We start from the raw sequence: 11,630 nt of genomic DNA, 5'->3' as shown, positions 1-11,630 counted from the left end.
CATAGACAGTGCCCCCCCCATACACAGTGCCCCATTTACCCCCATAGACAATGCCCTCCATAGACAGTGCCCCCAATTGACCCCATAGACAGACAGTAGCCCCCATACACAGTGCCCCATAGAAAGTACCCCCATACACAATGCCCCCATACACAGTACCCCACTACACAGTGCCCCCAATTTCCCCCATAGACAGTACCCCCCATACACAGTAGCCCCCCATATACAGTAGCCGCTAATTGCCCCCATAGAGAGTACCTTCAATATACAGTGCCCCCCATACACAGTACCCCCCATACACAGTGCCCCCATACACAGTAGCCCCTAATTGCCCCCATAGAGAGTACCTCCAATACACAGTGCCCCCCATACACAGTAGCCCCTAATTGCCCCCATAGAGAGTACCTCCAACACACAGTGCCCCCATACACAGTACCCCCCATACACAGTAGCCCCTAATTGCCCCCATAGAGAGTACCTCCAATACCCAGTGCTCCCCCCCATACACGCTGCTTCTTGAGACTCCTGCGGCTCCTTCTACCGCGGCGACAGGCCCTTTTATAAGGTTGCGCCCGTGCGTACGTGTGACGTCACACGTACGCACGGGCGCAACATTATAAAAGGGCCTGTCGCTGCAGTAAGAGGATCCGAGTAAAGAAGCAGGAGCCACAGAACGAGCCGGAGCCTGAGCGCTCAGCTTCAGCGAGCGCATCCCGCTGTCCTGGGTTGTTCAATGAATGTTCTGCATTTCCGTAATGCGGGACATTCATTGAACTATCCGGGACAGCGGGATGCGCTGTAAAAACTGGGACTGTCCCGCGAAAAGTGGGACAGTTGGGGGGTATGGTTATGGGTACTTCATATATGTAAAATGTTGAATATCCACAGCACTCTGCAGCTACATTACCAAGTGTAAGGGGTACACACAAATCTTCTCAGAACACTTCCCTCCCTCTTTTGTTTCTGTCTGGCTCCTATTCTTCCTACATAGTAAGTTCTCTGTGGCAGGGACCACATTCCAACTGTGTATAGAAACTCTTAGTACTTATGTATTTATTCTTATTTAATTAATAATAACTGCATCCTGGTTGCTTAAATGCCTTGTATATCACTTTAGACAACTGAGCTCTTTATAAATTAATGAATACAGTACACTTGGAAGAAAGAAGTGTAAAATGATTTTTAATTGATCTTACTTCACAATCTGCTGCTAGGCATTTATTAAAGGAGTAGTTTCCCTCAGTATGATGCAGACAGTGATATTCTAGAACAATTTTGAACTGGTTATTTCTCATTTTTTGTGTTCTTTAAATTTATTAAGCTTTTTGTTCAGCTAACAGTAGGTTACAGGCAGGTTAATTGGCTTCTGATAAAACTGACCATTGTGTGTGTGATAAGGCCTGTAGATTGTAAGCTCCACTGAGGCAGGGACTGATGTGAATGATGTATAAGCTCTTTAATGTCAGTGCTATCTAAACAAAGTATAATAATGATACATGTAATACAATTGCTAAGAATAATATATAAAGCTACAAAGTACATTTTCAACAACTATTTTTTTGGTACTTTGCGTCTGTTTTTAACATAAGGTACTATTCAATAAAATTAATTCTTTTATCCTATAAAATCCAATATAAAGAGAATGCATTACTGCATTTTCTTATTATAATTAATGTAGCCATATAATCCTGTCTGTCTAAGGGAATCTAACATAATACTGAACATTACATATTCAATAGCAGTGTTTAATTCTGTGTTAAAATAAATATAAAGAATTACATTTGTGGTAACACTTTCTCTGAAAAGAGCAATGTACTGATATTGCTCTTTTCAGAGAAAATGTTACAACAAATGTAATTCTTTATATTTATTTTTACTTAGAATTAAACACTGCTGTTCTGCAATACAACAGATCTGGTTTTCTTTCAGTGTTACACTGGGTGGCATCCTCACCTTGTATATACAGGCTGCCACCCACAAGATGGCGCTCATCTTATGTTATATGTGTGTGTGTAAGCAGAGAGAGAGAGATAGTAGGTAATAGATAGATAGAAACAATAGGTCCTCTGCACTCGTCTATTATCAATATAGCATTCTGTGCATTAATCTAATGGGAAATGCCCTTCCCTTTCAACAAAACAGGAATTATTTGTCCATATATTGCAATATATTCAAGCTGGCAAACTACATCACAGTCATCCCCGGCCTGGCCAGTCTTACACTCACTTTCATCTGATTCATTAAGAATTCTACTGCTTTATTATACATTTAACACAGGGACTGAGTTTTACCTGTAAAATGCTTTCTTTCAAGTTTAAAACTCTCAAATGGTTGCCCTTTTATTGGCTCCACTGGGATCAGCTGACTGTTGCTGGGAAGGGTGGGAGCTACAACATGGAGCTGGCCACTAGTGATGTGCGGGTCGAGAAAACCTGCACCTGACCCTAACTCCTCCGCTCCCAACCCGAAACCATACCTGACCTGGCTTTTCCCCTATATTTATAGACCTTTGCCCGTCCCGCAATAATGTCACAAAAGGAGTGGGCATGCTTGGTGTGCGCCTATAAATACAGAGTAAGCCAGCAGTGTAAAGTTGTGGTTGGGGAGGGTGAGCTCAACCCAAACCCGCCCACAACCCGCAAGTCATGTGCCAAGGTCTGCCAGGCGAATGACAGGAATGATTGTGGTATTGGTCGTTTCCCCACCAATGACTGCTGATGCTGTAAATTCCTTTATCACCCCCATATACAATCATTTTGTCATGCATACAGCCACAACAGCAGCTTTAAAACTTCATCAGATTTTTTCATAGCTTTAAGTAGGCACTGTTTTTAAAAACAATTTGGTTTTTAAAATTGCCTACCGATCATTAGGGATCAATTTCTTCTTTATTTGGCCAGGACAGTTTCAAAATGTCAGAGCTAGCGTACAAATAAAGTTGATGGCATAATCAGCCAGTGTTGGCTGCAGCACCAAGGTCCCTCCAGAAAACCTGATATCAAGAGCCCACCAGACAGTGTGCGGACAAACCTCTCCGCAGGATTGGACTGGGGGGTGCAGGGCCCACCGGGGCTCCCGCCCCAGGGGCCCTGCAGGTGCCCCAGCCGCGTCCCCTAACCCCCCCCCCGGGGCCCCCCTAACCCCCCTGCAGGGCCCCCGCCTGACGTCCTCCCCGAGCGCGTATAAATTGAACGCGTCGGGGAGGAACAGTCAGTAGGGGGAGCGCCGGCAAAGGTCGGACTGGGACGCTGGGGCCCACTAGGGCCGGGGCCCACCGGGATTTTTCCCGGTGTCCCGGCGGCCCAGTCCGACCTTGTGTACTAGTACAAGTGACAGCTTCCAGGGCTTGCTCTGAGTCCTGAGTTTCTGGGAGAAACCCTGACACAACTAAACAGCTTTGGACTTGGACCACTAAGATACCAGGAAAACTCCTGACACCTGGGCCCTTCTGCTCCTATCCTATGGCTTATTTTATGGTCATTCCCTATTTCTGTATAAAAACAAAGAGGCTAAATAGATGTAATGTTAAGATGTAAAGAAAAGCAACTAGGAGAATAAAGAGGTTGAATGAGGACAGAAGTACAAATAATTTGGAGAGTGGGCTTATAGTATAAGGTTTTGTGGTGGGCCCTTGACATCCCAGTCCGACACTGCAACTAAAAATGTCCCTGTTGCCACCACACAGTATTGTATACAATGCAGACCAAATGATGCAGGGAAAAGTGGCGCATAGCACACCAATCATAAATGAGCTCCCTGAGGTGCAATGCACCCAGCTGCCTTATATTCATTGGCCTTTTCTAAGCACTGGGTCTCCAGTTCATCTCTCCACAAGGGGACAGTACAGGCTTTTCAATGCAATATCATGTTTTATTGATGGTTACAACAGAAATTCTGTCTCCGTCTCGCTAAACATGATTTTTTTTCTGTGATTTAGTCACAGTGTCTGTGTATTCAGATCTAATAATCTAGAAATGTGGGTTCTAGCAGTTGACATGCTATTTATGTGGTATGGTTCTTAGCTGCTGGTCTCTGAACACTTCTGAGATGTCCTGATGCTGGGAGACATACAATAGAATTTTCTGCTTAGATAAATACAAGGAAACACCCTTAAGCAATGTGAACACTTTAAGTCTGAAAAATTAGTCTTTATTACACAGTTCCTACACCAGGATCTAAGATCCCTCTTAAAGGATTCCCCACAAGAAAGACTCCTACCTACCTCAAGATACACAAAGAATTAAGAAGACCACATGGAGGGCCTATAATAACAGAAACTGGAAATGTTTTGCAACCTTTGGGTGTTTATTTTGAATACTTTTTTTTGTGTACAACTGCTAGAAATATAGCTGAATTTGTTAAAGTCAGTACACATTTTTGTTTTGTTCATTGCAGACTGCAGTATACACCGGTATCTGCAATGTGCAAATAGAATGAACATACAATCATTATATATAAGCATACCACATAAGCAAAGTACAGAGGTCATTGTCAGTCATTGACTTGTGAAATGTCTGTGCATTGGCTTGGAGACCCTTTAATCACAGTGAGCTCTCCAGTTAACGGAGATGCATGTAACATGTGCTCTACCCAGGGAGCAAAAGATGGCTTTATAGGCTATTAAAGAACAAATCAAGTTATCAGTATTTTACAGTGAAAATTTAAAACACTAAAAAAAAGTCTTTCAGCTGCACATTTTTTAAAAACAGTTTCCAAGTTTAATTTTTCATGATATCCTGGGGCAGGGCTGGGTGCAGCGAAAGCTTATCAGAATCTTGCATGTCCTCCATCTCAGTGTATGTTAAAAAGTGTACCCACAGGGTATCTGGCAGCAGTTGTCAAACTTGGGTTCCATAGTCACGTTCTGGATCCTGTCCCAATATTACACAACCAAAGTTTTTCATAATGAAATGCATAAAAGTCAAATGAGCTTTAAGTAGTCTAATGGAAACACCTTGGGTGCTCTAGCGAGTCCTCACTCTAAGTTGCAGCAACTAAGCTTCACTGTTTTATTATGACATGGTGTCAGCCCTGAGTAGAGGGAAAGAGGCCCACTGAGGGCCCAAGGGCATATTCCCTGTACCCTGTAAGGCCAGTCTGACTCTGTCCTATGCCATTAAAAACATCATGCCCAAACACTGAGGCAGATGGATGAGGAACACCTCAATAGGTCCTGTTGATTAGAAACATGACAATTTAAACCATCAGATATGTTTCAAGTGACCCCTCACAGTTTCCAAGTTCGTCTGCACATACATTTAAAGGCCCATCTTAGCATCACCAATAATGAAGGAAAAACTTGTCCTGCATTGGTTAGGGAGTCCTGGGACTATGGATAGCAGGCAAACACAGTTAAAACATGCAGAACATGAGGTTGAGAAAAAGATGCATGTCCATCCTGTTCAAGTTTGAAACCTTCCTAAAGTCAAGTTGACTCAAAGGAATTCAGATAAACCAGATCTAAAACTGTCCAATTTGCCACAGAGTGGAAAAATTCTTCCTGACTCCAAAAAGGAAATCAGACCAGTACCTAGGCCAGATCAAGTGTTTTCATTTGCCCAAAGTATACTGAGCAAGTTGGCAAAAGACTAGATTCTTTCTGCACACTTGACCTTTGTGCTTTCTCTATACTTTCTAGTTTGAAAGGCAAAATTATGAAGTTCTTTTAGAAACAAATCCAAATCACTTGAGTATTATCAGTCATTCAAGCTGCTGTATAATGTATGAATGGTTTCTGTGCAGGATTCATTACAATGTGCTAACTTGAAACCTGTTGAAACAGTGTTTTTTCTGTTAAGTTCAATCAATATTTACATGTACAATGAACTCTGTGATAGGCTAGGGGATGTTGGCATGATGAATGAGAAACTATTTCTATGGCATTAGACTTACAGAAGTGTGCAGCAAACACCTGTAGATGTTGATAAACAAATTAAGTGCCAGCCTGTGTGTGGCCAACATCAACCACAGCTAAGTGGGGAAATTGGTTTTTTATTCTCTATAATATCACATAGCACCAAATTATGCATTGTGCCCTCATATATTTCATATACTCATATATACACATCCACTGAGTATCAGTCATTGTTTTCCCCTTTTTTATATGCTGTATGGCATGGCCTTATTATTTTACAAATCCAATTATCTATTAATAGCAATGCCACACCATGAGAAATCATGTACCACTACATCTACCACTCTACATGTGGGATTCACCTTCACTGGACACCTCTCTGCTGTAATAATCCAGTCGGCCAAGTACTGATTCACTTGCTGTAGTGCCATGATGATCTTCATGTGACAGCATGTGGATGGAATAAGCACCAAGAATTCAAAGAGCAGAGGCACTTGCAAAGAGATGGACTGTGCAGTCTTAGGGCAGAGAGCCAACCTGTCATGCAGGTATGCACAAGAGCATAGTTTTGAGCAGTTCATCATTAGACCAGCTCCATGTCTCCTCATCCCTCCTGTGTCAACTGTGATTTATCCACAACTAAATCCACCATGGGGTAATGCTTGTGTGGGTGAGGGTGCAAATTGCCACCCGTGCCTTGGGTGCCAAACCTGCTTGGCCTTCTTCTGCTTTGACTTATTAAGTAAATAGAAGATGCAGATCTGCAAAATGCATTCATGCAGTATCTTATAAATGGAACGCTATTCCTATCATTTCCCTAACAGAATGTACATTCTGTTAAATACATCAAACCTCCGGTCCCTATACCCCAATATAAACACTCAACAAGAAGCCTAGTAGACTGCCATACTACTTAGCAGGTAATGAAGCCTTTCTATAACTAATAAACATGAGATAGCATTATGAACCTAAGAATGCCATACATACATGGTTAACCATTTGCTAACTGCCCTCTGTATAGCTCTCATATCATTTACACCACTGCCATGTATGTAAAATGCATCATGTTACTGAGCCAGGCATCACAGGATAATAGTCAACCACACAGGTACTTATTCTCTGCAGCAGCCATGTCATTTCTTCTTTGACAAAAGGCAGACCTCAATGGTTGGTTAGTGCAGGGGTTTCAATCTCATTTGGAAAGGAAAGTGAATGAAATGCTGGCATAGGGCAAAGCATTGCAGTATTAACCCCCATTGTGCCACTGACATGTTAAAATTGGCTCTTACCATAAATAAAATATAAGGAATAACATAATTGTAAAAAATGAGGATATTAGAAGTAAACAACACCATATATATGTTTATAATGTATATATAGTGAGACCTCACTAAGAACCCAATATCAGTAACAGCATCAATTATCTTCCAAATTGAAATAATTTATGGGCTTTTAATGATTCATTCTTTATAGATAACCCGTCTCCCATCACACGGCAGCCAAATAGCATATAGAGCATTATTCTAATATACATTCTCCTTACAAAGGTCTTCAGTTACCCTTCACATCATAACCCACTGAACCTTACTCCTGCATCAGCTCCATTTTTGCCAGAATCAGAAAGTTTAAAGGGATTTCCCTCTTGCTAAACTTTCCTTCCCTGGTGAGGTGAAAGAAGGAAAAAAAAGAAACCCTGATTGTTTTATTTTTGGAGCTAGAAAAAGTCCTTATAAGGCTGTCGTCTGGCGCATCTCTCTCCACCTCCCTTCTCTCTCCATCACTACTCCCTCCCTACGCTGCTTTCACGTAAGATGCTGTTGCCAGGAGACAGGTTCTCGTTGCTAGGGCTGCGTGGGAGGAAAACCGTGTTAAAAGAGTTTAGAGAAAAGAAAGAAAGAATGAGAAAGGGAAATATTTAGAGAGAGAGAGAAAGGAAAATGTTAGGGGGATGAGTGAAGAAGAAAGAAATAGAAATAAGGTAGGAGAACAGAGAAGAGATAAATGGGCCTGAAAAATAGATAAGGAAAATTAAGGGAACTAAATATGACAAGACTGAGAGATGTGATCAGTCAGATGGATGGAGAGGAAACAGGGAGAGCTGCACAGATGAATAGATATACTGTATAATAAAATTCACAATGTTGCTGCTTATGGCAAAGCTGATTCTATAATAACATACTCCTGTGCTGATTCCCAGTATGGTTATGGTGATAAATGATTCCCACACTAGGTCCTGACATACCATCCCTGGAGGGTAGGACCATTTCCAGTTGAGATGCCCACACTACATTACATAGGTTATGTATCCCATAAGGCAGTATTACACTATATGCCAGTGTGACAATGCAGTGTATTTGAGCTTTAGTTAAGGCAGTTTCACCTGCCTAAATCAACTCCCCATCAGTGTAATACTGCTGAATAGAATAGAAGGGGCAGCCCACTTTTTTATTGTATTGTGTTAGAAGGAACTGGAGCCCAAAGTAAATAGAAAACTGCAACAAGGGCCAGACAGAAGAGGCAGCTGCCTAGGACACATATTTTTTTGGGCAAAGGGTAAAATACAATTGCAGATTTTTTTTTATTACAGTTTATCTCAGTGTTATTATCTAAATCCAGTAATAGATCTAACAATAATAGCTTCTTCTCTCTCCTCTCCCTTTCTGTGTAAAGGTGGCCATCAATGGGCTGATAAAGCTGCCAGCTCATTCCTACCAGCAGCATTGGCCTATTGATGTGGTACTTGTTCCAACAGCCTGCATTACCACCACTGTGATCTGAGTTTTGCCCTCTGCCGATATCGGCCAGACATACACAGGCAGATTTAAACTATCAATTCGGACTCTTAAGACATCAGCCCATGCATGGATCTTCACCGAGTGCCTTCCCATAGATATCTGAGAAAAAATTCCCAGATTATCTATCCTAATGTATGGCTGCACTAACTGCAGCCCAGGTAAGTGTTTCTCCTTCTCCAGCTCTGCCTGAGGAGTGTGTTCCTAGGAAGGAGCCTTGTTTGTTGTTATCTCTGAGAAGTTCTTCCACAGGGTAATCCTGGAGAAACCTGGGAAACCTTGGAAAAGAAAACCTGCATTCCCATAAGAAAGAGAAAACATGGTACAGGAAGAACAGTTCTAATGAGCGCTACCTTCATGGATTCAATTGATCAATTGCTCAGTTAGTCAAGTTGATCTTGGAAGGTGCCCTTCTGTCATATCAGGTCTGGCGAATGATTATAGAGATACCATAGTTGTACTGCCTTCAAAATCATGACGCTTTGATGCTAAATAATAATCCGTGCTGATAGTTTTGGTTCTGTGAATACATTTGTGTATAAACTGCTACATTCATATTTGTTATAGGTCCCCGCTAACATGTTTTTTTCAAAAAGCACCAGTTAATAGAATCCTGCATTAAAATCCATTTTTTAAAATTGCAAACGGATTTTTTTATATTTAATTTAAATATAATTAAATTTGGCATAAGGCTAGCTATATTTTTCATTTCCCAGGATGCCACAACCATGTGACCTATGCTCTGATAAACTTCAGTCACACTTTACTGCTTAACTGCAAGTTAGAGTAATACCCATCCCTTTCCCCCCCCCCCCCAGCAGCCAATCAGCAGAACAATGGGAATGCAGCAAGATAGCAGCTCCCAGTAGATATCAGAATAGCATTCAGTAGTAAGATATCCAGGTCCAGCTTGGGACTCCCCCAGTTACATGGGAGTAGGAGAAACAATAGGTTACCACAGTTCTAATGTGTAGTGCAGGCTCCTTCTGAAAGCTCAGACTTGTTGGTTCAAAAATAAAATGTTAAATAGTAGAGTGAATTATTTGCTATGTAAACAGTGTCATTTCGAAATAAAAAGTACCCCATAAAAGTCATGACAGAATCTCTTTAAACAAAGTGAACTAGCTGAACTTTAACTGTAAACAATGAATGGCTCTGCGACTGAATAGCCTGGGGCTTGTGTATACCAAGTAGCAATGATGTGAGCATCTACAGAGCAATAATGGACTTTAGTGCCAATAAAAATATGGACTTTGGCACCAAAGGATACATGTTACAGCAATACAAAACAATAAGTTTGTTCTGTTATACTGACACCAAAAAAATACTCTTAAAAATATGAATGTGCATTAAAAGTTAAGAAAAGGAAAATATTGGGGATACCTTTCCATATGGACAACAGAAAAGTGAAATGGTCCTTGGGAAATGGGATCTGTTGGCCAACAAGGCAAAAAGCCAGATATACCAAAGGCAGGAACAGCCCCTTAATCTAGATTATGTGATACTATAAGGGCAATTTACTTACTCAATGTTGTTTGCAAAGCCAAATTTACAAATGCCAACCGATATTTTTTTACTCGCAACACAATATTTTTACTAGAATTCCGGTGTAATGGCAGTCACACTGTAAGTTCTAAGAATGCAATAGCTTGTGAATAAGGTGTTGCAGAGTCATGAGTATATGCAGTGGCTTGCAAAAGTATTCGGCCCCCTTGAACTTTTTCACATTTTGTCACATTACAGCCACAAACATGAATCAATTTTATTAGAATTCCACGTGAAAGACCAATACAAAGTGGTGTACACGTGAGAAGTGGAAGGAAAATCATACATGATTCCAAACATTTTTTACAAATAAATAACTGCAAAGTGGGGTGTGCGTAATTATTCAGCCCCCTGAGTCAATACTTTGTAGAAGCACCTTTTGCTGCAATTACAGCTGCCAGGCTTTTAGGGTATGTCTCTACCAGCTTTGCACATCTACAGACTGAAATCCTTGCCCATTCTTCTTTGCAAAACAGCTCCAGCTCAGTCAGATTAGATGGACAGCGTTTGTGAACAGCAGTTCACAAAATCATTCCATTGTTCTTTGCATGGGCTTAGGCTGTCCTGCCAAATACCCCAGGCCGCTCCAATTTTTATAGAAAAGGGTCATTATTTTAGGCCACCTTTCCCTAATCTGCAGCTGCCAGCATTATATATTTATGAAGAGTTCACATGGGGTCACGCTGAGTGTCCTTTATTAATTATTTGATTATTGAAACTTAGCAGTAGCAGCTGCATTTCCCACCCTAGGCTTATACTCGAGTCAATAAGTTTTTCCAGTTTTCTTAGGTAAAATTAGGTACCTCGGCTTATATTCGGATCGGCTTATACTCGAGTATATACAGTAATTCTTTTGTTGCAAGTCTGCTAAGCCTACTGACCAGCTGGGGGAGCCGCCCCCACCCTCATGTTCATGGTGGCCCAAAAACACTGAAAAAGTAATTCACTTATTTTCTGCAGCAAGGAGAACAACCAGTGTTGGACTGGGATGCCAGGGGTCCACAAGAAAACCTTAGACCATAGGGCCACTCTCCACATTTCCTTCCTCACCTCATTCAACTCCTCATTTTCCTAGTCTCTTCTTTTTACAAACTTCCATCCAGCCTTATCTCCATTTCATTTCTCTGTTCTCATACATGAAATTAATACAGATATAAAACTGGTATCTTCTTGGTATCCTGGTGGGCCAGGCTGACCCTAAACACAACAGTATATGCAGAGGTTGGTTAAATGGAGGTAGCATATTGTAATATGGTGGTGCCATGAAACTGATTCCTTTATAAATATAATAAAATAACCCTAGATCCTTGTACATTAAAATAAGCTATTAAAGACACTATTAATAATATATACAAAGTTATATATAAAATTGACCATACACACACATACATATAATGGCATGAAACCTAGTTTCATCTGATATCGCATAAAGGCTGGAT

This window comes from Xenopus tropicalis, chromosome 4 (assembly GCF_000004195.4).
Source record: "Xenopus tropicalis strain Nigerian chromosome 4, UCB_Xtro_10.0, whole genome shotgun sequence".
NCBI classification, from domain to species: domain Eukaryota; kingdom Metazoa; phylum Chordata; class Amphibia; order Anura; family Pipidae; genus Xenopus; species Xenopus tropicalis.
This window is presented reverse-complemented; position numbering follows the sequence as displayed.